Below are 24,102 nucleotides of genomic sequence, written 5' to 3' on the forward strand. Positions count from 1 at the left end.
AGCATCTTTGGAAATTACCTTATGTTAATCCGTGTAGCTAATTTATCCATTCTTTTTCAGTTGTTAGGAGGTGTCCTTGTTTGTTCCTGATGAGAGTGTTTGTTGGTGCCTGCCATTTACCACTGATCAGGTGCATCATTTTGTAGACGGTTCCTTGTTCACCACAAGCAGCTGCATCCTCTCTTCATGTTGCCAGATTATCAATATAATGCCATTTGTCCACTCTCACAAGGCATTTGACGTCCAGCTGTGCCTTGCTATACTGTTCGGAGTATTTGTCCTTTAGCTTCTGGAATTTTGTGTCTAAAACTTTTTTCTTCAGTGCTTGTCTGGTTTCTATGGTGTTCCATGTGCTGGGTGTAATCCATTCCTTCCTCCTCTTCCGCCTTTAGTCTAGACAGGCTTCACTGCTCTGTTTATAAATTGCTGTTACTTTATCCCACTTCATGTTGATCTCCTCATCTGCATTCCTCTCCTCTTCATCAAAGTCTGCAAGTGCTCGAAACCTGTTCTTTAACTGCAGAATGAAGGCTTTCTGTATTTCAAGGGACTTGAGCTTGTCAATATCATAATGTCTATCTCCCTTGTTTGGTGGACCCACACAAGTACTCCTGTTCTTTTTGCAGATACAGACTAACACAGCTGCTACTCTGAAACCACATTTCTCAGTTTTAGCTTGATGGAGGCTGTCACAAGGTGCTGGTCACTGCCAACATCTGCACTGCATCTCACTTTCACATCTGTCAGTGAGTGTCGCCATTTGCCATTGATCATGATATTGTCAATCTGGTTCTTATCTCTGCCATTTGGAGAACACCATGTCAGCTTGTGAATTTCAGGATGTTCAAATAGGGTTCAGCCGATGACTATGTCATTCATATTACAGAAATCAACAAGCCTTTCTCCATTTTCATTCATAGTGCCACACCCATGTCTTCCCATTCTCTGTCATTGTTTGTGTTGTCCTTACCGACCTTGGCATTCAGGTCTCCCATGACGATAGTTAGGCCGTGGCGTGGTACTCTCTCTAACTTCGCCTGTAGTGTAAGGTAGAATTCACTGTCGTTTGTTGGAGCATAACATGGAGTCTGGGTGATATTAATATGTTTCCCTTTCAGTCTGGCTCTCATAAGTCTGCTGCTGATGGATTTCCATTCAAGCAGGGAATGCTCCACTCCCTTCTTCAAAAGGATGGCAACGCCCTCATGCTGTTGTCCATCATCCCGTCCAGAAAACAGCAAAGTTTCTCCCAAGGCTGTTGTTAATCTTCCTGATCCCATCTATCTGCTCTCGCTAACTCCCAGGATGTGTAAGCTGTAGCCTCTCATCTCTGCTGTGACCTGAGCTAGCTTCCCTGCTTCGTACATTGTCCATACGTTCCAAAAGCCAAGTTTAGTTTTTGTCTTGGTGTTGAGCACTTCAGTCTTCATGCCAGTGGCTTCATTTCCGAAAAAGAACAAGGAATTGCTGAACAGGGAACCACCTAAAGAGGAAGCAAACATCCAGGCAGAAAAAGATCTTGATATCAACACAGACACCCCAACTAAGGAAGAGATCATTCAAGCCATCAAATCCTTAAAAAATGGGGACGCTCCTGGCAAGGATAACTTGAATGCAGAATTGTTCAAGGTAAATCCTAAATTAACAGCATCTATTCCAGCCCCCCTATTTACATCAGTCTGGGAAAGGGAAAAAGTGCCAGATGGGTGGACCAATGGGATTATAGTGAAGATATCAAAGAAAGGAACTCTCAGTGATTGTAATAACTGGCGTGGTATCACACTTTTATCTGTGCCAATCAAAGTATTGATTAAGATCATAGTCCAGTGTATATCAGAGGCAGTTGATAGCGTTCGCAGAAAAGAGCAAGCTGGTTTTTGGAAAGGGTGTGGATGCACACACCAGATCTTCACTCTACAAAACATAATAGAAGAGTTGGCAATGGCAACTCTACATAAATTTCAAAGTCTTTGAGTAGGCTTTTGATAGCATTCACAGAACCAGCCTGTGGCGCGTTCTGTGGGTATATGGAATTGCTTTCCATATAATCAACATAATCAAAAACTTCTATTTCAACTTTACACGTAGTGTTGATCACAGTGAGCTCAGTTTTGAAGTCAGAACAGGAGTACGTCAGGGGTGTGTCATGTCTGCGATCCTCTTCAGCATTGCCATTGACTGGGTAATGTGACGTACAACAGAAGACATGCCAAGAGACATTAAATGGACACTCTTCTCATCCCTTGAAGACCTGGACTTTGCAGATGATGTTGCTCTCCTATCACATACCATATACAAGAAAAAACAACTCGACTCAGCACATTCAGCCAGCAAATTGGACTGAAAATCAACCGCAATAAGATAGATATAATGACCTTTAATATTGCCTCACCATCACCGGTATGGATCGAGGATTATGTTCTCACCAATGTAGAAACATTCACATACTTGGGCAGCACCATCAGCCAAGATGGTGGAACAAGACAGGACATCCCAAATAAAATCAATAAAGCCAGGAACACATTTAAGAGCTTAAATACAGGCGGGAAATCATCAAAATACAACACCAAAACCAAACTCAAGATTTATCAGAGCTGCATACTTTCAACACTACTTTATAGTGCAGAATGCTGGGGAATGAGCAAGTATAACATGTCCAAACTTTGTCTGCATTCCATACAACTTGCCTCAGAAAAATCCTCCATATCTTTTGGCCCAGAACAATCTCAAACCAAGATCTACTGACACAGTGCAGCCAAGAGGATCTGAGCACCATCATTGCCCGGAGGCATTGGAGATGGATCGGTCATGTGCTTCGGATGGAAACTGATTCCATCACCAGAGTAGCAATAAGATGGATACCTGAAGGCAAGCAGAAACGAGGCTGCCCAAAATCAACATGACAAAGATCTGTGGAAGCCGAGCTGAAAAACCTGTGGCACAGCTGGGGAACCATTGAAAGACTTGCCAGAAACAGACAGGAGTGGAGCGACTTCATCACTGCCCTAAACGCAAGAGGTGTAATAGGAACATGATGATGATGAATTTATTCATTAAGCAGTTTATCACAGACTTTAGAGAGACATATAGACAATGACATTATTTCACCGAAGAATTCATTTAAATGTTAATATTCCCTTTTGATCTCAGAATCAATAGCTACAGTGACAGACAGGAACTGTTTACATGGCTAACATCTAACAAGATATAAGTAAACAACATACAATTAGCATTACCTCTAATTTCCTAACAATATAGGTTTGCATTTCAAAGTTCTAGCCTATCTAGCATGGAATGGCCCGAATTCACATACTTTTCTAACATGTCTCTAAAGGTTGACTCTGGGCCATTTAGCCTGCAAGCCACTTAACCCTTTCTATTGACACCTTCTTAGCACACTTTGTATAAGATTCGTTGCAATTACGTAACAGTGGTCGCAACAATGATTTGAATGGTCATATTTTAATCTAATAATGTCACAGCATCCTGTATATCCTTTGTAGGAGTTGCTATCTCAATGTGGTCATCAGTAAAGCTCGTTATGTTCTTGCAGTTTATACCCATAGGGTCACAATACCAAAAATGACATTATTCATCAATAATTCAGCAGAGTAACCTGTCTGGAACATCAAGCTGAGCACTTCTGATGACAAACCAGATAAATGACTTCACACATTTACTGATACTTGATCCTCTGAATACTCTAGAGCAGTGGTTCTCAAAGCTGGTCCGCCGCTTGTTCAGGGAAAGCCCCTGGCGGGCCAAGCCAGTTTGTTTACCTGCTGCGTCCGCAGGTTCGGCCGATTGCGGCTCCCACTGGCCGCGGTTCACTGCTCCAGGCCAATGGGGGCTGCGGGAAGCGGTGCGGGCCGAGAGATGTGCTGGCCACCCTTCCTGCAGCCCCCATTGGCCTGGAGCGGCGAGCTATGATCGGCCAAATCTGCGGACGTGGCAGGTAAACCAACCGGCCCAGCCCGCCAGGGGCTTTCCCTGAACAAGCAGCAGACCAGCTTTTGAGAGCCACTGCTCTAGAGGTCCCCAAAAGCTGGAATACTGCAGGAGATACAAATAACGTTCACCTTTACTGGACATTGAGCGTATGGTTTCACTCAGCATTCTTGAAGCAGCATTAGGTTTTATATGAGTAATGATGATAATGCTCTGAGTCTGCTGACGATACTTTTTATAAAAGTAGGTTTATATCTAGAGGAGTAAACATTTTTATAATATAAGATGAAAAATGTTTTTTCCTGTATATAAATATTTTTCCTTATGTAAAATAGTTATATAATTCCACTGCTGTTTATTATCTCCTGCTGCTGTTCATTCTTAGCCTGTTGTATTTAAGCTTTAAAAATACATTTGTATTTTCATTTTTGTTTTCTTGTGACTATTCATAGTACTGTGGAACTGTCAATTGGAGAGGGAAGAAGCCTAATAGGACTGTGCTCAAATTATACTCTACTGTTTCATCTGCAGCGTACAGTGAGTGGGGAAATAATCCTTAGTCCTGAGCAATTTATCCAAGAATATAAGGGATGTTAATAGCAGTATAAACACATTCTGTTTTACCTTCTAGAAATAATTATTAGTTCCCTCATTGTGGACATTTGGAGCAGGTTCTCTTGACCACAAGACATTACCCAGTTGAACTTCTGTTGATCCAAACCCTATTAAGTATCAATATATTCTTCAAAGTATGATATATATACACTCAAATTCTTTACTTTTTTTTTCTTTTTTTTTCTTTGCAAAGAGACACCAGGAGGACCAAATTCTGCCTTCAATTACAACCTTGCACCTTTGTGATTTTACCGTAATTGAAAATAAATTTTTGCTTAGAATTATTAATACTTACCTATAAATGAAATCCGAGTGTGTCTAGCTACTGTCCTTCATAGGGTAAGATTCAAAGCGATTTTCTATCATCCACTTTCTCTTGTTGGTTCTTTTAGTCTCCCCTCCCACATTTTCCCCTTTTCATAGCTTTGGTTGGTTGAAGTTTGTTATGTGTAAAATTCACTGATGAACTTGCAGAAAGTAAGTTGTTATGAGCTAGCAGCTCAGCTGGTGTAAATAAGTGGAACTCCATGGAAACCAGTGGAGCTATGCTCATTCACACTAGTTGAAGAGCTGGCCCTGAATGCTTTTCTCAGATATATATTCTACACAAGAAAACCATATTAAAAATGTTAAGATTGCAAAGTAAAGCAAGTTAAAGTCAGGAAATACCAAAGTTGAGGCTGACTGTACTCTGCTCTCTGGTGGGTATGCCTCGCAATACAGTCTTATTACATGATTGTGTACTATTTTATCTACAAAAATAAAGTTTTAAACAGTATGAACATGTTCAACATCACCATACTTGCCACCTATGCTGCAGCAGATGTCTGGTGCAGTGATACAGGATGTGTCCGGGGACCGTAACTTCTTCTCACCCCTTTGGGAACTGCATCTTACAAAGAATTGTGAAATGATGTCTTGTGGCTCTGAAAAGAAGTTCTCTTCTCCTTTGTAAAGCTTAACAGGCAAATCAACTAACCATGTGGGGTATCAGTAAGGGCCAAAGTTACTTTCATGTCCCTCCTGCAAAATAAGAGAGATCTCAATCTTTTTCCATTTCAATAGATTCTGAAACGCAGGAGTTCATTTGTTCCAGTTCTTCAAATATATGATGCAAACAAACCAGTGAGTTTTTTCCCTCTGAGGTCTGAGTTTAAAAGGTTTGGCTGTAAAACATTCATCAGAAAAATACCATGCTACCACTTGGGAGGCTTTCACTCGAAAGCATTTTGAAAGTGAAATTTTAGAGCTTGCAAGAGGTGCTTAATTTAGGGTTTTAGAGACTGAGGTCTTCTACCTACAGAAGAGCTTACGTTCGGGCAATCCGTGTTAGCTTCTGCACACCACTTGGTCTCAGTCCTCTCCTGGAGGGGAACCAGATTGAGGTGGTAAGATGGTAGTTCAGTTTCCAAGCCAGTTCATTCAACCTTTGGTCTCTCTGAAGAGACTGCCAGCCAGGGTTCCACTAACTCACAATTGTGGCTTTGGTTTAGTTTTAAATTTAGAATATATGAGTAACATTTACATTTCAGATGTTTCCCCATCAGGAAAGATAGATAATTCAGGCCGCAATCCTGCACGTGACTGTGGGCAGTCACACTCTTCTGCCCTATTAGGTTGTGCTGTATGTTGCAATTATTTTTACATATCTACCAAAGATCTACAAACCAGTTCTTCTTCTTTTAAGTTTTTAAAAACTTTCTGTTTACTTCTGTTGCCCTTTTTAGCCTGCGCAGTTTGTTGATATTCGAGGCCTTGCTGGATTGTTTCTGTTAGGAGGAAAAATTGATTATGAGTCGGGTATTTCTTTGGTGCAATGCTATTTATTTACAATGAATGTACACAAAGTCCTGTTTCCTGGAACACAGTAGGAACAAACAACAGGAGGAAGTTTCCTTTCTCACAATTTCAAGCCTGCCTTTCCAGCCTTCACTCTGCCAAAGGAAGCTCTATCTTTTCACTTCCTCTCAAGGCCACACTATCAGTACTTCTCTGGTTTTCTCTTGGCTTTTTTAGCTGCTTTCTCTTGATTCTCTGCTTGCTTGCTGCTTCTGACACACACAGCTACAATCCAGTCAATGTCCCAGTCCCTGTTTTACCAGTCAGTTCCCTGGGAATCCCCTCTTGGTCTCCCAGAGTTAGTTCTTGTTTAGGTTTTCTGTGTAGTTTGGGTGGTGGCTTCTATTGTTTCAGTTTTCTTACTTCATAATGGAGCTTAATTTGCTACTTCCATTTAGCCAGAATGAAGGGTGGCTACCATACATATCAGCTTCAGCCAGTTCTGTGATTGCCCATAGATCAAAGACACACTTGCTGGCAACCACCAACACAAGTCCTTACTTTTATTTTTTTAGCTTCTTCAAGGAAAACAGTAATTATTATTTATTTAGATTAAGTAAAAGCACTGGCACTGAAAACATACTCAATCTCTTTATCAGACCATGTCCACTGATACACTGTGTATTTCAGAAAACTCAGTAAAAATGAAACATTGATTCAGTATCCTATGGGAGAAATGCTGGCCTCATTAAAGCCAATGACATTGATTCCAAGGTTCGGGTGTGTGTAAGTGAGGACTTCATTCCATATATGCAGCAGATACTTCAGAAATGACCTCAGCCGTTTACTGCAATAACAAAGATGTGGTAATAGTATTTAAGTAACAGGCTGATGCATGACATTGAAACACAGGTTAGTTAAGAGCCTTGACTCAAACTTTTACTTTGTCTCTGTATACAAGTGAAAAGTTAGCCACATGGCCGTATCTGTGCCAGACAGTTAAAAACAAAGAAAAAGTTCTTAAAAATGTTCTTATCAATTAGATTATTTGCTCTGCTTTATATTATTAGTGAAGAATAAATGCAGTTCCTTTCAGGAGATCTGGTCTAACAATGAGACAAGCTATAAATGGGTATTCCTTTCACACATCACAAACAGTATAATATTTACCTTTTTATCTTCCATCCACGTATTGTTATACGGTTACCATTCCCATATACTCTGTTCTAATACAAAATGGAATGAAGTTTCTCAGCAAAGTTCAGTTCTGATACAAGATTGAGACTGTCCATCTTTCTTAAAGGTGACCAGCAAGGGAAAAAGAAAATTGGGTTTCAATCATTTTTTGCTTCTTTGTTACATATATAGAAGCCCCAAAAATTATTTTAAATTCTGCTTTGGGTTTTTTTTCTTTGTTTTACTTTACCTCAGAAATTCAGATCCTAGGCTGGAAGACTCTATGGGTATGTCTACACTACGAAATTAAGTCGAATTTATAGAAGTCGGTTTTGTAGAAAGCGTTTTTATACAGTCGATTGTGTATATCCCCACACAAATACTCTAAGTGCATGTAGTCGGCGGAGTGTGTCCACAGTACCGAGGCAACCATCGACTTCCAGAGCATTGCACTGTGGGTAGCTATCCCACAGTTCCCGCAGTCTCCACCGCCCATTTGAATTCTGGGTAGAAATCCCAGTGCCTGATGGGGCTAAAACATTGTCGCGGGTGGTTCTGGGTACATATTATCAGGCCCCCGTTCCCTCCCTCCCTCCGTGAAAGCAAGGACAGACAATCGTTTTGTGCCTTTTTTCTTGAGTTACCTGTGCAGACGCCATACCACAGCAAGCATGGAGCCCGCCTGAGTGACTCAGCCTGGTCATTTCCCTTTTAAGTTTCGTCTCATGGCGACTGAGTCCTACCGGCAGTGCACTGTCTTTTAATCAACAGCCAGCAGAAGATGATGGCCAGCAGTCATACTGCACTGTCTTCTGCCGAGCACCCAGGAGATGACGATGGCTAGCGGTCATACTGCACAGTCTGCTGCCAGCAAGATGTATAAAGAGAGACGAAGTGGCTCAAAACAAGAAATAGTCAAGATTTGTTTTGTATTCATTTTCTCCTCCCTCCCTCCATGAAATCAGTGGCCTGCTAAACCCAGTTTTGAGTTGTGTCCTTGAGGTTTTGAGTTCTATCCTTGAGGGGGCCATTCTGTTTCTCGCAAAGCCACCCCCTTTTTTTATTTTAATTCCCTGTAAGCCAACCCTGTAAGCCATGTCATCAGTCGCCCCTCCCTCCGTCAGGGCAACGGCAGACAATCGTTCCGCGCCTTTTTTCTGTGCAGACGCCATACCACGGCAAGCATGGAGCCCGCTCAGATCACTTTGGCAATTAGGAGCACTTGAAACACCACACGCATTATCCAGCAGTATATGCAGCACCAAAACTTGGAAAAGCGAAACCGGGTGAGAAGGCGACATCAGCGCGGTGACGAGAGTGATGAGGACATGGACACAGACTTCTCTCAAAGCATGGGCCCTTGCAATGTGGGCATCATGGTACTAATGGGGCAGGTTCATGCGGTGGAACGCCGATTCTGGGCTCGGGAAACAAGCACAGACTGGTGGGATCGCATAGTGTTGCAGGTCTGGGATGATTCCCAGTGGCTGCGAAACTTTTGCATGCGTAAGGGTACTTTCATGGAACTTTGTGACTTGCTTTCCCCTGCCCTGAAGCGCAAAAATACCAAGATGAGAGCAGCCCTCACAGTTGAGAAGCGAGTGGCAATAGCCCTGTGGAAGCTTGCAACGCCAGACAGCTACCGGTCAGTCGGGAATCAATTTGGAGTGGGCAAATCTACTGTGGGGGCTGCTGTGATGCAATAGCCAACGCAATCAAAGATCTGCTGATATCGAGGGTAGTGACCCTGGGAAATGTGCAGGTCATAGTGGATGGCTTTGCTGCAATGGGATTCCCTAACTGTGGTGGGGCCATAGACGGAACCCATATCCCTATCTTGGCACCGGAGCACCAAGCCGGCGAGTACATAAACCACAAAGGGTACTTTTCAATAGTGCTGCAAGCACTAGTGGATCACAAGGGACGTTTCACCAACATCAACGTGGGATGGCCAGTAAAGGTACATGATGCTCACATCTTCAGCAACTCTGGTCTGTTTCAAAAGCTGCAGGAAGGGACTTTATTCCCAGACCAGAAAATAAGCGTTGGGGATGTTGAAATGCCTATAGTTATCGTTGGGGACCCAGCCTACCCCTTAATGCCATGGCTCATGAAGCTATACACAGGCAGCCTGGACAATAGTCAGGAGCTGTTCAACTACAGGCTGAGCAAGTGCAGAATGGTGGTAGAATGTGCACTTGGACATTTAAAAGCGCGCTGGTGCAGTTTACTGACTCGGTTAGACCTCAGCGAAACCAATATTCCCACTGTTTTTACTGCTTGCTGTGTGCTCCACAATATCTGAGAGAGTAAGGGGGAGACGTTTATGGCGGGGTGGGAGGTTGAGGCAAATCACCTGGCTGCTGGTTACACACAGCCAGACACCAGGGCACTTAGAAGAGCACAGGAGGGCGCGGTGCGCATCAGAGAAGCTTTGAAAACCAGTTTCATGACTGGCCAGGCTACGGTGTGAAAGTTCTGTTTGTTTCTCCTTGATGAAACCCCCTGACCCTTGGTTCACTCTGCTTCTCTGTAAGCTAACCACCCTCCCCTCCTCCCTTTGATCACTGCTTGCAGAGGCAATAAAGTCATTGTTGCTTCACATTCATTCATTCTTTATTAATTCATCACACAAATAGTGGGATAACTACCAAGGTAGCCCAGGAGGGGTGGTGGAGGAGGAAGGACAAGGCCACACAGCACTTTAAAAGTTTAAAACTTATTGAATGCCAGCCTTCTGTTGCTTGGGCAATCCTCTGGGGTGGAGTGGCTGGGTGGCTGGAGGCCCCCCCACCACGTTCTTGGGCATCTGGGTGAGGAGGCTACGGAACTTGGGGAGGAGGGCAGTTGGTTACACAGGGACTGTAGCGGTGGTCTGTGCTCCTGCTGCCTTTCCTGCAGCTCAACCATATGCTGGAGCATATTAGTTTGATCCTCCAGCAGCCTCAGCATTGAATCCTGCCTCCTCTCATCACGCTGCCGCCACCTTTCAGCTTCAGCCCTCTCTTCAGCCCGCCACCTCTCCTCCCAGTCATTTTGTGCTTTCCTGCACTCTGACATTGTCTGCCTCCATGCATTCGTCTGTGCTCTGTCAGTGTGGGAGGACAGCATGAGGTCAGAGAACATTTCATCGCGAGTGCGTTTTTTTCGCCTTCTAATCTTCGCTAGCCTCTGGGAAGGAGAAGATCCTGTTATCCTTGAAACACATGCAGCTGGTGGAGAAAAAAAAAGGACAGTGGTATTTAAAAAGACACATTTTCTAGAACAATGGGTACACTCTTTCATGGTAAAGCTTGCTGTTAACATTACATAGATAGCACATGTGCTTTCGTTTCAAGGTCGCATTTTGCCTCCCTCCAGCGCGTGGCTAGCCCCTCCCCCCTCTCCGTCGCTAACAGTGGGAAACATTTCTGTTCAGCCACAGGCAAACAGCCCAGCAGGAACAGGCACCTCTGAATGTCCCCTTAAGAAAAGTACCCTATTTCAACCAGGTGACCATGAATGATATCACTCTCCTGAGGATAACACAGAGAGATAAAGAACAGATGTTGTTTGAATGCCAGCAAACATACACTGCAATGCTTTGTTCTACAGTGATTCCCAAGTACGTGCTACTGTCCTGGCGTGGTAAAGTGTCCTACCACGATGGATGGAATAAGGCTGCCCTTCCCAGAAACCTTTTGCAAAGGCTTTGGAAGTACATCCAGGAGAGCCGCGAATGCCAGGGCAAATTAATCATTAAACATGCTTGCTTTTAAACCATGTATAGTATTTTAAAAAGTACACTCACCAGAGGTCCCTTCTCTGCCTGGCGGGTCTGGGAGGCAGCCTTGGGTGGGTTCGGGGGGTACTGGCTCCAGGTCCAGGGTGAGAAACAGTTCCTGGCTGTTGGGAAAACCAGTTTCTCCACTTGCTTGCTGTGAGCTATCTACAACCTCATTATCATCATCTTCCTCATCGCCAAAACCTGCTTCCATGTTGCCTCCATCTCCATTGAAGGAGTCAAACAACGCGGCTGGGGTAGTGGTGGCTGAACCCCCTAAAATGGCATGCAGCTCATCATAGAAGCGGCTTGTTTTGGGCTCTGACCTGAAGCGGCCGTTCGCCTCTCTGGTTTTCTGGTAGGCTTGCCTCAGCTCCTTAAGTTTCACCTGGCACTGCTTTGGGTCCCTGTTATGGCCTCTGTCCTTCATGCCCTGGGAGATTTTGACAAATGTTTTGGCATTTCGAAAACTGGAACGTAGTTCTGATAGCACAGATTCCTCTCCCCACACAGCGATCAGATCCCGTACCTCCTGTTCGGTCCATGCTGGAGCTCTTCTGCGATTCTGGAACTCCATCATGGTCACCTCTGCTGATGGGCTCTGCTTGGTCACCTGCAGCTTGCCACACTGGCCAAACAGGAAATTGAAATTCAAAAGTTTCCGGGCCCTTTCCTCTCTACCTGGCCAGTGCATCTGAGTTGAGTGCTGTCCAGAGCGGTCACAATGGAGCACTCTGGGATAGCTCCCGGAGGCCAATACCGTCTAATTGCGTCCACAGTACCCCAAATTCGACCCAGCAAGGCCGATTTAAGCTCTAATCCCCTTGTCAGGGGTGGAGTAAGGAAATGGATTTTAAGAGCCCTTTAAGTAAAAAAAAAAAAAGGGCTTCGTCGTGTGGACGGGTACAGGGTTAAATCAATTTAACGCTGCTAAGTTCGACCTCAACTCCTAGTGTAGACCAGGGCTATGACTGGAGAACTAGTGAAATGGTGATATTGTAAGGACCAAGAAAGTAAAAATTGAGTTATAGAGAAGGGATGGAATCTTTAGGCAGATTGTTTAACACACAGTTTTTTTGTTTTTTCCTAACACCTGTTTATCTTTAATCATTAATTAACATTGTGAATAAAAAGCTTTTGTTAAAGATTCACCATCCTCAGCGCTTCAGTTAAGGTAGTAAGAACTCACTGTACAAATCCCTTATCCTTCTGATTGCTCATCCAACAAAACTACAGGAGATACATTTTTATATTCCTGATCTTTTGAAGTTAAAAAACCCCCCACTCCATCCCCATCCCAACGCCCTAACATTTTTAGGTCATCTTTATACAACGTAAAAAAGCAAAAAAGGGGATAAGCAAGTCCCCTTTAAGTTCTCCATGCTCTGCAGTACACAAGAACAGAGAAATCATGGTACCCCATAGTTTTGATGTTTATTTTATGCTAGAGTTTCCTACCACCACCCTACCCCCAACTAGCCCATAATATGGTGGATGTACACAACTCAGTTTACATAAAGGGATAATCTGGAAGATAAACAACCAGAGATCTACATTCACTTTCACTGGTAAAAATACCCAACTTGTTGCCAAGCAAACATCGTCCTCTAGAACTCCAAGCATATAGCTGTGCTGATTAAACAACACGGGTTTATTTGTACTGTGTGTATCCAGTCATAACTGAATCACAAATTCAGAAGCATGGATTGTTCACTTAATTAAAAGTTTTGGTTCTAGCAACTCACATCTTAGGCTGGTCTACTCTACAAAATTAGGTTGATGTAAGCCAGTTTGCATTGACCTAGTTGTGCATGTGTCTAACTTAAATTTATCTTCTCCCAGTGTAAGTACCCGATTACGGCAAAGCAGTAACACCACCTCCCCAAGCAGTGTTGAGCCATGGTAGATGTACTGAGGTCAACACAGTGCAAGTGTAGACACTGCATTACTTATGTTGACCCTTACAGTCCTCCAACAGCTGTCCCACAATGCCCAAACACTGATTGCTCTGGTCACAATTGTGAGCTCCATTTCCCAGGATCCTGGAGACCAGCAGGCTCCCCTCCCCTTAAAGCCCAGCAAATTTTTGAAATGCCTTTTCCTGATTTTCCAGCTTGGCAAGCACACCTCGCAGTTCTCTCCTGTTGTGTGCAACTGCCCAGCTGACCAGGCCAGCTGCACATTCCAGACGTGCTTCAGCTTGGAGAGACAGGAGATATTGGATCTCCTGGGCCTGTGAGGAAAAGAGGCTGCGCTACAGACCAGCCATAGAAATGTAGACATCTACAAGCGGATTGCACGGGGGATGCAGGAGAATGGCAATGACAGGGACCAGCAGCAGTGCCGCTTGAAAGCAAAGGAACTGTGTCAGACATATCAGGAGCCAAGGAGGGCAACAACCAATTGGGGGCCACGCTGCAGACCTTGCACTTTACAAAGAGCTGCATGCCATCCTTGACAGAGACCCCACTACCATCCCATAGACCACTGTGGATACTTTTGAGGCCTCTGGTGCAAACAGCAAGAACAAGGAGGTAGAGAAGGAAGAGGAGGAGGAGGAGGGACATGCGACTGGGGAGATCCAGCTATGCTGCGAGCCAGGACCTGTTTGAGACTCCATTGCAGTTCAGTCAGTCCCAGCAGTTGAGCATGGGTGAGTCCAATGCCAGGGAAGGAACCTTGGGTAAGTGTGTAATTGTGTTTCCCATTACAATGATGCACAGATGGCGCCCCCAATGTAACAGGACACAGCTACTGACCTTTCATTAATTTACTCATACTAAAAGAGGTAGCAGTACGACAAAGAGAGCGAGCATTATCTGCTTTTGATTCCCCTGTAGAAGTATGCGGGGAGGAGGAGAAGCGGATCACTTTCTTTGTGCACACAGGGATGTCCAATGAATTCTCCTGAGAGATCTCAACAACGCTTTCCTGGAGATATTCCGCAACCCTCTCCTGAAGGTTTCTAGGGACGGCAGCCTTATTTCTTCCTCCATGGTAAGACACTTTCCCACACCATTTGGAGATAAATTCTGCAGGCGCCATTGCAGTACATGGCTTCGGGATGATAGCAGCAGCTATTCTCTCTTTGTCTTTGTTACCCTCAGGAGTGAGAGATCAGCTAAAATCACCACTGCCTGTGGAAAATGGTGCCAGTGTTCAGTGCCACTGCCCTTTACTCATCGTTTCATGCAACTGAGCTATTCTCTCCTCATCTCCCTTACCCTGGTGGCTCTGACTCACCACGGCTGGTGCTGTGAGTAGCACCATGCGCAAGCACAAGTGTCAGTAAGTATCTCTTGTTAAAAACTTTAGGGGAGCAAGGGAATGGAGTTCTGAATCTTAACTTTGGCTTTCCATTGTGACTATACTGACAATGGTACCTCTGGGTGCTTTATCTGCAGCTTCTGCTGTGTGGCCTAAAAAGGTTCCCCCTCCAACCCTGTGGAATGCCTGAGTCAGATAAGGAGGATTAAGAAGAGGACGCGGGATGACATGTTCAGGGAGATCCTACAAGCCAGTGCTGCATCAGACTGTGAGCACAGGCCCTGGAGGGTGAACACTGCAGCCTGGAGAAGGAAATAGCAAGTAGGAGAAAGACTCAGGAACCCCAGCAGATAAAGAAGAGGGAGATGCACCAGGACATAATGAGGTTTCTCTGGCAGCAAACTCCAATACTGCAGCCTCTTGTGGACCCACAGGTTCAATAATCACGTGCTCACCTCCCCTTGCGGTCAATGGAAAGCTCCACTGCAGCACCTCCCAACACCCAACCCTCAACATTCCACATGGCATATGGGGCTGCATCCTTACCCCTACCTAATGGGAGACACTAAGGACAATCACAGCTTCACATACACTGACCTGAGAGAGCCATAGTAGCTGTATGTGTAACTAAAATGAACATTAATTATTTCCCTTTAAGTTCTTTCCCACTAATTTATTATTTTTTTATATATTTGCTTTTAAATGTCTCAGATTTTTTTTTTGCACTGATTTTGTTACTGAATAAAATTCTACTATTTGGAAAATAATTATTATTAGTTCACAACGTATGCTGCAGAGTGCCTAGTAGTTCTGAAAGCACCGATTTACATGTGGCTGTACAGTGTGACACAATTCATAGAATCAGTGACAAACACAGTGTTACAATCATAAATGTATAACAAGCACCACAAAATTAATAGGTGCATTCAGGCCTGCCGACAGGGGGAGGGGAGGGCAAATGGGGCAATTGTCCAGGGGCCAGTAGCAGCGGTGGAGGCTGGGAGCCCAGGGCCCTTTTAAATCGACTGGGCGGGCCACAGGGCTCCTAAGCATAGGATCACCCACTGGCGGGCTCCTCCTCCCCCACACCTCCTGCCATCCACTGATCAGCTTGTCCCCAACAGCTGTTTGGCAGAGTTCCAGAGGTGCTGGGGGGTGAAGAGCAGGGGGTGGGAAGAGGCGGTGCAGAGGCGGGGCCTGAGCGATGCCTGGCACAGGTGCCAGGAGTGGAAGGGACGGGACCAGCCCTTTCTAGCCATTGAGACGCTGCTGGCAGTCCTGCGTGGCGGCCCAGGCCAGGACTTGGGTTCAGGATGGCTCGGGCAGGTGGGCCAAGGCCAACTCAGGGCAGGCCAGGGCTCAGGGCAGCTCTGACGGGCAGGTTGGTGCGCAGGGCAGCTTGGGCAGGCAGGCCAGGCCTCGGGGCTGCTTAGCTGGGCTGGCTGGGGATGCTCTGGCTGCGGTCTGGGGCTTGGGGCTCCTCTGGCCCTGGCAAGGGAGGAGGGGCAGAGCGGGTGGGGCCTCAGGCAGAAGAAGCAGGGCAGAGAGCTAGCCTCCTCGAATGGGGGTTCAGGCGCCGCCCATGCCAGCCACATTGCCAGCATTGAGGGGGCACGTGACCTGCCCTTTAGATTGTGCCCCCCACTATGGGAAGGCACCAGTTGTATATGGGGTGCCCTCGGAGGAGGGGGCGGAACAGGAGTAGGAAGAGGTTGGGCGGGAGTGGGGCATTGGGGGAAGGGGCCTAGGACTGAGCAGGGGGAAATGTGGAAGTCAGCGCCTGTGCTCCTCAGCGTGGGCGGGGTGGTACTGGTGGCAGCAAAGGCAGCCAGGCGGGCATGTGGAAGCCCTGGCCATGCCAGAAGAGTGCACCCAGCAGCGCAGCTGGCAGCTCGCTGGGCACATGCGGGAGCCCATTGACTGTTCTGCCCTGGGGCCCAGAATTGCTGTCAGTGGGTCTGGGTGCATTGACAGTGTTATATGCAATGATGTACACCAGAGCACCACACAATTCCTAAAGGCCCCAAAACACCAGGGCCAAGTAGAGCACAGTACACCACAATGCATTAGTGTGGCACACTGTTAAAGTGCTCTTTCAAAGCCTGCCTGAGCCAGATAGTTCCACTTTGAGCTCTTCTAATAGCCCTAGCGTCTGGCTGTTCAAACTCAGCGAACAGCCGCTCTACCTCCAGCCCAGCTGCAACTTTTCCCCCTTTGCTTCACAGATATTATGCAGGATAAACACTGGGATTTTTTTCACTGAGAGCCAGTCTCATGAGTAAACAATTCCAGCATCCCTTCAATCTACCAAAAGTGCATTCAGCTGTCATTCTGCACCTGCTGAGCCAGTAGTTGAATCTTTCCTCAATGCTGCCAATGTGGCTGGCATGGGCGGGGCGTGAACCCCCATTCAAGGAGGCTAGCCCCCGCCCTGCCCCTTCTGCCTGAGGACCCATCCTCCCTGCCCCTCCTCACACCGTGGCCGGAGAATCCCCAGCTAGCCCGGCTGAGCAACCCCTAGCCCCAGCCTGCCCGCCCGAGCCACCCTGTGCACCAACCCACCCACCAGAGCTGCCCTGAGCCCTGGCCTGCCCGATCCACGCTGAGTTGGCCTTGGCCCCCCTGGCCAAGCCTCCCCGAGTTCCACCCCGCCCGAGTCGCCCTGAGCCCCAGCCCGCCCCAAGTCCCAGCTGTCCAAAGGAACTCTGAGCTCTGCTGTGGCCCAGCCCCGGAGTGAGGAGCATTAGTGGAGGTTTGGGTAGGCTTAGCCTCCCCCAGCCTCCATTATGCACCACCCATGCTGGCTGACATACAGCTTCAAGAGCCAGGAGCGCAAGATAGGCTTGGTCCCCCTGGATCACTGTTGGCATTTCAACATTCCCAATGGCAGTTCACCAGTTGGGAAAGAAAGTCTCTGCTTGTAGTTTTCTGAACAGTCTTGTATTCTTAAAGATGTGAGCGTCACGCACCTTTCCTGACTAGCCAACATTCATGTCCATGAAGCATCCCCAGTGATCCACCAGCACTTGTAGAACCATAGAACAGTAGCCCGTTTGGTTGATGTATTCTGTGGCAAGGTGGTCTGGTGCCAAAAGAGGAATATGCATGTTATCTATCACTCCCCTGCAGTTCAGGACCCCCATTGCTGCAAAACCATCCACTATGTCCTGTATTATTGTCAAGAGTCACAGTCCTTCATATCAGGACATGATTAATGGTAATGCACATTTGCATCGCAACAGCCACTACAGTGGATTTCCCAATTACAAATTGATTCCTGACTGACCAGTAGCAATCCGGTGTTGCAAGCTTCCACAGAGTGATCTCCACTCGCTTCTCCACTGTCAGTGCAGCTCTCATTTTGGTGATGCTGCGCCGAAGGGCTGGGGCAAACTTTGCACACACTTCTGGAAATGTGGCCTTGAACATCCAAAAGTTCTGCAGCCACTGCTCATCATCCCAGACCTGCATAGCAATGCGATCCCACCATTCAGTGCTTGTTTCTCGGGCTTAGAACCGGCACTCCACCCTCTGCAGCTGCTCCATGAAGGCCAACAATAACTGCATTGTTTCTTTCTATGTCCCACAACAAGCTAGCCTCCAAGGAATTGTCTTGTTCCCTACGGCTCCGCAAATACTGCAGGATCAGTCACGTTGCACTTCCAGTGCTCATCACAGTAGTGCAGAGCTGTGCAGGATACATGCTTCTCACGGAGATGGCAGGTGCACAGGTTTAAGGGGTTTTAAAAAGAGGCGCAAAACATGGGCTGTAGATAAAATTATGGGCAGGAGAAAACTGCATCATGGGACACTGAAATCATGTTCTCAGTCACCCTTGCGTGACATGTTTGCCCACAAGAGGCTTGCAAACCCTTCCCAAAACACCCAGCACTAAATGGTGGAAAGTTGCACAGCAGGATAGCTACCCACAGTGGACTGCTTTCTCTGCATTGATATATGCGCTGCTAGTGAGGACATGCACCGCTGACACAAGGAGCGTAGTGCGGACATGCAAAAGTGATGTAATTACTGTGGCGGCTGTACGTCGATATAACTTAGGTCGACATAATTTTGTAGCGTAGACTTGCCTTTTGCAAATCATTGATTTTAGTGTGTGTGCCTTTTTTTGTTTTTGAGGTTCACACAGGAAGACAGGGATTAAATACTTCCCCTTAATGCTGCTGCTGTTTCTTCTTGATACATTAGTTAAATTTATGTCAGTCCCGGGAGGATCCTGTCCTTTTACATTAGTTACTACTGTTTATTAGCCATCCCAACAGAAAAAAAAGAAGGAAGGAAGGAAGGCAAAGCTTTCAGCAGCCAGAATTCTCAGTTTTACTATAAAACAAAATAGTGTGCAGGATGAAGTCAAGTCTAGGAAGAGCATCAGCAGAAAATGGGGAAAGAAAATGCGGATATGGGGCAGAAGTGACAAAAAAGGTAAGAGGGTGAAGGAAGGAAGGGAATGAAATATGTTGGGACAGGAGGCCTTTTAAAAACATAAAACAGCCTAAAAAATCCACAGGATTAGTATTTTCTACAGTTGCCTTTATATTAAGTATAAAATGTATAATACATATGGAGATAATGACTACAGGCTTCAACCAGGTTGGGGCCCCATTGTACTATGCGCTGCAGGACTGATCCCGCGATGTACTTAAGCACATTAGTAGTCCCACTGAGGGACAAAAGATATAAAGATTTAACAGCATAAAGAAGAATAATTATAGATCCCCAGCTATCCCACTGCACTGAAATATAAATTTCTACAAAGCCAATACAAACAACAGGTATTTGTATAGCACCGCAGCACACAGAACTCTGTAGTGAGGTGGAGAATGGCAACCCTTAGACACAAGGACAAAAGGAGTTGCAAGAAGAGAACAGAAATTGTTTTTTCAAGTACTTTGAAGACATGCTTCAACGATAAGTAGGTCTTTGTGGCATAAGACTTGATACAGTGGGTCAAATTTTGTTCTCAATAACACTCCTCCAACCTCATTGAAATCTAAGGAGTTTCATGAAAATACGATTTGGCCCTTTCTTTAAACTATTGAAAAGCTTATAAAATGGGGTGCTGCTGAATGCTTACACTCCATTTTCTCTCTCTTCTCGTCCTACAGCATTTGACAATATACAAGCACCATTATTCCATCAGTTAGCTAAATGTTTCATGCTGTTTAGTTATACTGATACATAATGGTTAGTCTTCTTAAATTTCAAAAAATCATTACCTTGAAAACTGTCAGACCTTTGATTTATTCCAGACCTCCCTCTTCAATCTGATCCTTTCTTTGGCCTTTTTATCCTCTGACCTTGCCTGGAAGGTGACCTGGTAGATGTTGAAATTCTCAAATCCTGTTACTATAAGGCATTAGCAGGCTCATAGGTGGTCGATTAGGTGACAAACCCTTGTCGGCCTATTGCTATCACAATACCCCGTGGTAGCAAGATCCACTAAGAAGAAGATTTGAGTGGCACAGTAAGCGTTTGCAATAGGATCATCATGATATTCTAGAAAGTCACAGCAAGTCCCCTCTCTCTCTGTGCATTGGAATCTGTAGGTTCTTAGCAACACATTTATCATCCACAAAAACATGGCATTTACAAAAGAATCACAGCAGAAACTACTCCCACATCTGAAAATGGCTGAAAGGGTTGCAAATTCATGAAGCCTCATTAAAGTGCGAGGAGAATTTGTTACCTTTGATATATTTTCATATTTTGTCTGGGGTTTTTTTTTTAGAAAAGGAACATTTCAGATTTACTGCAGCCATTCCTCACAGTCAGAGGTGTTTGAAATTTAAAACCAATTTGATCCATCTTTCATTTCAAGAATTTGTCATAATCGCTTAAAGGTTTCTACTGTGAAATTCTGGGATCTGCTGAGAGGTCATTTTAGGGGAGACTGCAGTGGGGATGCTGGGCACCTCAACTAAAATCTTTTTAGACTCCAGAATTACTTTTCTAATTCACCAGGCTAATCTCCTTTGTATTTGCAGAACTGAGGTGACCCAAATCTGCTGCAAATATTACATAAAACCAGAAGCCCTCTATCTAATTATATAAACCCCCTTTACGAAAAGGGGATTATAAAAGCAAAGTATCTTTACGACTCAGAAAATTGTGGGAATTCCTCAAAATTTCATCTGTCCACTAACAATTTAGGGTTATAGCTTCCCCTTCAGTCAGAAATGTGCACAGAGGGCAAATACCCACCTCAAAAGGTGTGCTGCTGTGGGCACATTCTGGTCTGCAGCACCACCCCTTCTAGGAGGCAGCAGAGTCTGTAAGAATAAGGATCTGAAAGAGGTGTGGTCTGGGGAGGGGCTGGCTGCCTAGAATCTTCAGGATTAGCAGAGGACAAACCTGCAACTCTTGGGCCATTGGCACTCAAAGGATTCTGTAAATCCTTTCTAATCTACTATACTGATATACATTTAGAGTAACTCCACTGATTTCAGTGGATTTATATCAGTGCAAATGAGATCAGATTCTTGTTCCGTTCCCTTTCTGTTCCCAAGTCCAGGCAGCACGCTTTGCACAGTTGCTGTATGACAGTTGACTGTCCCACCAACACCTGTTGTCATGTGAGCCTTTTAGTGGTGTTAACATGGCATCAAGGATGTAGCTGTTCAAAGTAGCACTACTGCGGGCAGATCTTTATGCTGAGTCCTACAGGAGCCACAGAACAGTTGCACATTTCATAGCCTCACCTCCTCTGCTGTGAATACCTATTTCCCCCATACTGCCTGTTAGGATGGAGCTGAACAGAAGGGACCGTTGATCACTACACATTGGTGGTAGTGAACATCGCCCAACTGATTTTGTCCTAGTTGCACCATTTTGTTCCCCTGTTATGGCTCGGAGGGGATCATTTGGGATTTCACAAATAGAGATGTTTCTTTAAGCTCTGCTGAAATTTGATTATAAGATACACGGTAGTTTCCTGAGAAGTTTTTAAGTAGTTTCTCACTGAGGGCACTAAACCCCACTATAACTTCTTGTTTTAGCAGACATGATGGTATGCCCAGTGACAACTCCAGCTGTAGATCATTATTGGGTAATGTGACATATTAACTTTCAAGGAATCCTGCAGGATGTATTTGCTATCACAAATCTCTTTAAATATTGACCTCTTTACAAATTAAATGTTCCAGGCAAACACTCCTAAATCTACGATGCATGTCTTGCAAAATAAATTACTGTTTAAACCATGGAATGTGCAATATAATTCACACTATTACTCCATCCTGTCAGGGCCACCTCCGACCACTCTCTGAGAAATCCTATCACCTTCTGTACAAGGGAAAATAGTTTCAGATCAGCCTTGTTACTCCAGAAAGTGTTATCATCAAACAAGCTTAATCAATGAATTGTGTGAGTTGTAATGCCAGCAATTCCATTTCTTACCTCTTCTGTCATCCGTGGAATTTATTCCACAGTCCATGGTGATTTAGAGAAAGAAAAAGAGAGTTGTGTGTGATCCCAGGGACTTTCAGTCTAAGTGGTAGGAGTTACCTCTTGTAAACTGCTGTGTCTTGTCCCAATAAGCTTTTAGTGGCCAGATCATCAGCTGGTCTAAATCAGAGGAACACCATTGAGTCAACGGAGCCTTTTTCCTCCAGCGGAGGATTGGGCCCTTTTTTTTTTATACTTTAAAAAATACAAAGAAACAACTATACACTGGCAAGCACGGACTGCATGTAAATGCAGTAGCTGGTAGAGGATACAATATGCTTGTTATTTTACAGCAAAAACATCCCTTTGGAAGGCAAGGATGACACTTAATAAGGGAAGGCTCTAAAGCAGGGAAGAATTGTCAAGACCACTTCAAAGCTGCACACATGTTGTATCGTATACTCCTGCTTATCTGCCCTATCCTGGATAGTAAGGATCACTGAATTACTGGCTGAGCCTATTTGATCTGATAAATTGGTGCGCCTGCACTCTTGGCCATCTGTCAGGTTATCAACTTGAATGTCAGGTTTTGTAAGTTTTGAGCAATTTATAATGAAAAAAAAAACAACAAACCCGCCCCCAAGCATTTTAGAAGTCCCTGGGGCTTGCCACTCCAGATAGATTTGTCTATGGTGTCAAAGCTATCCTGAGCTACTGGGCTCTTTCAGCTCCTGAGAGCATGGGAGGTTTAAAGCTCTTTTGTTATAGTTTACCAGATTGCTGGGGAGCCTATAACAGCAACAATATGGGGGCAGGAAATTCCCTTCCTATTCCCTTCCCTCTACTACCTTAAGGCATATGTTGGAGGGGGAAGAACCTCGGATCACAGCCTCTCTATAAATAGATGGGACAGATCCTCAGCTGATGTAGATTGCCATTGCTTCATTGACTTCAGTGGAGTAATGCCAATCACATGTGGGTATAGCAGACTGCTAGCCCCATTTACCTACCTTCCTATAATAAAGGTAGAAGCTTCACTACCACAGATACTAGATTTCCTATTTCTGTGCATATGCTGACTCTGGGTATTCCAAGTCTTTTAGCAATTTTATGTCTGTTTGAATAATGGACTGATTTCAAAGTTTTCTACCATATGTAAGTTGATGCCTTTATGCACAAAGAGAACATTCAATACAAAGACACTATGCAAACCAAATAAAGTGAAAGAAGTGAATGTTGTTTAATGAAAGGTCCTGTGGTAGATGGATTACTGTTTTCTCTCTCTGATTGTCTTGGGTGCCATTACATTAAAAAAAATTTTTTTTGAGACGTAGATACCATGGAAATTGTATTGTGCCCAGTCAGCATGCAATTATGTCAATATTGCTTAGTAGGCAATGCTTTTGCTTCTAGGGCCTTATCTACCCTGGGAAGTTTTTTCAGAATATGTTTTTACATTATAACTAATGAAAGGGTGCATCCAAATGCTTTGTTTATGCCACTTTAAGCTACTTCCCTTGTGAATCATTGCATCCACACAGCTCTGCACTTTCCCCAAATAATCGCACAGCATTCTGGAGAGATATCCCCTGGTGCAATATTCTGCCCTTAGGCTCTGTGCACTCTGAGATTTTTCTCAGGTGAATTGTGGGGTGCCTACCAGAACTTACTGTAATTCTGGGATTTGGGGTCAAACTCAACATCTCCCATGATTTCTCTTCTGGCATCCTATAATTAATCTGTTTTTTGTGAGCAGGTGCCACTTTCAAATTGTTGTCAGTAAGAATGGAGAGAACACTGCTGAGTACCATGATCCCGAACATCATTAATATGAACAAGTTGCTCACTATATGGTGGTCATGCAGCTTTGGATGTCTTTGGCTTTGGATGATTTTCAGAGACAGCCACGGTGATTCTGCAGCAATGCAGGTAGAGGAGGATGTGGATAAAATCAAGTAGTTACTTCAGCAGAACATTATCCTGGAACAGCTTCACTTGGTGGAGCGACACTTCTGGGTTTGGCCAACTAGCACTGTCTCATGAAACAGGATAGTGATGCAGGCCTGGGATGACAAGCAATGAGAACTTGAGGATAATGAATGCTCCTTTCATAGAAATCTGTGCAGCGCTCCTCCAGAACTGCAGTGGCAGAA

At 44.9% G+C, this 24,102-nt stretch overlaps 2 long non-coding RNA genes across 3 annotated transcripts in view; both read left to right on the forward strand.

Annotated features, from left to right (window-relative positions):
* Positions 1-24,102, forward strand: part of LOC144265109 (uncharacterized) — a 59,978-nt gene that overhangs the window by 9,911 nt on the left and 25,965 nt on the right. Inside the window, exon 3 of one of the 2 annotated variants that reach the window (XR_013346179.1) lies at positions 1,119-3,739. The exons of the other annotated variant lie outside the window; for it this stretch is intronic. This is a non-coding gene — a long non-coding RNA (uncharacterized LOC144265109). Of the gene's footprint in view, positions 1-1,118; positions 3,740-24,102 lie in introns of those variants that run through there. 2 annotated transcript variants of the gene reach the window in all.
* LOC144265110 (uncharacterized) lies at positions 13,769-15,288 on the forward strand. The gene is made up of 3 exons (XR_013346181.1): positions 13,769-14,278; positions 14,389-14,569; positions 14,686-15,288. It is a non-coding gene; the product is annotated as an uncharacterized LOC144265110 (long non-coding RNA).

The sequence above is a fragment of the Eretmochelys imbricata genome, chromosome 5 (genome assembly GCF_965152235.1).
Source record: "Eretmochelys imbricata isolate rEreImb1 chromosome 5, rEreImb1.hap1, whole genome shotgun sequence".
NCBI lineage: Eukaryota > Metazoa > Chordata > Testudines > Cheloniidae > Eretmochelys > Eretmochelys imbricata.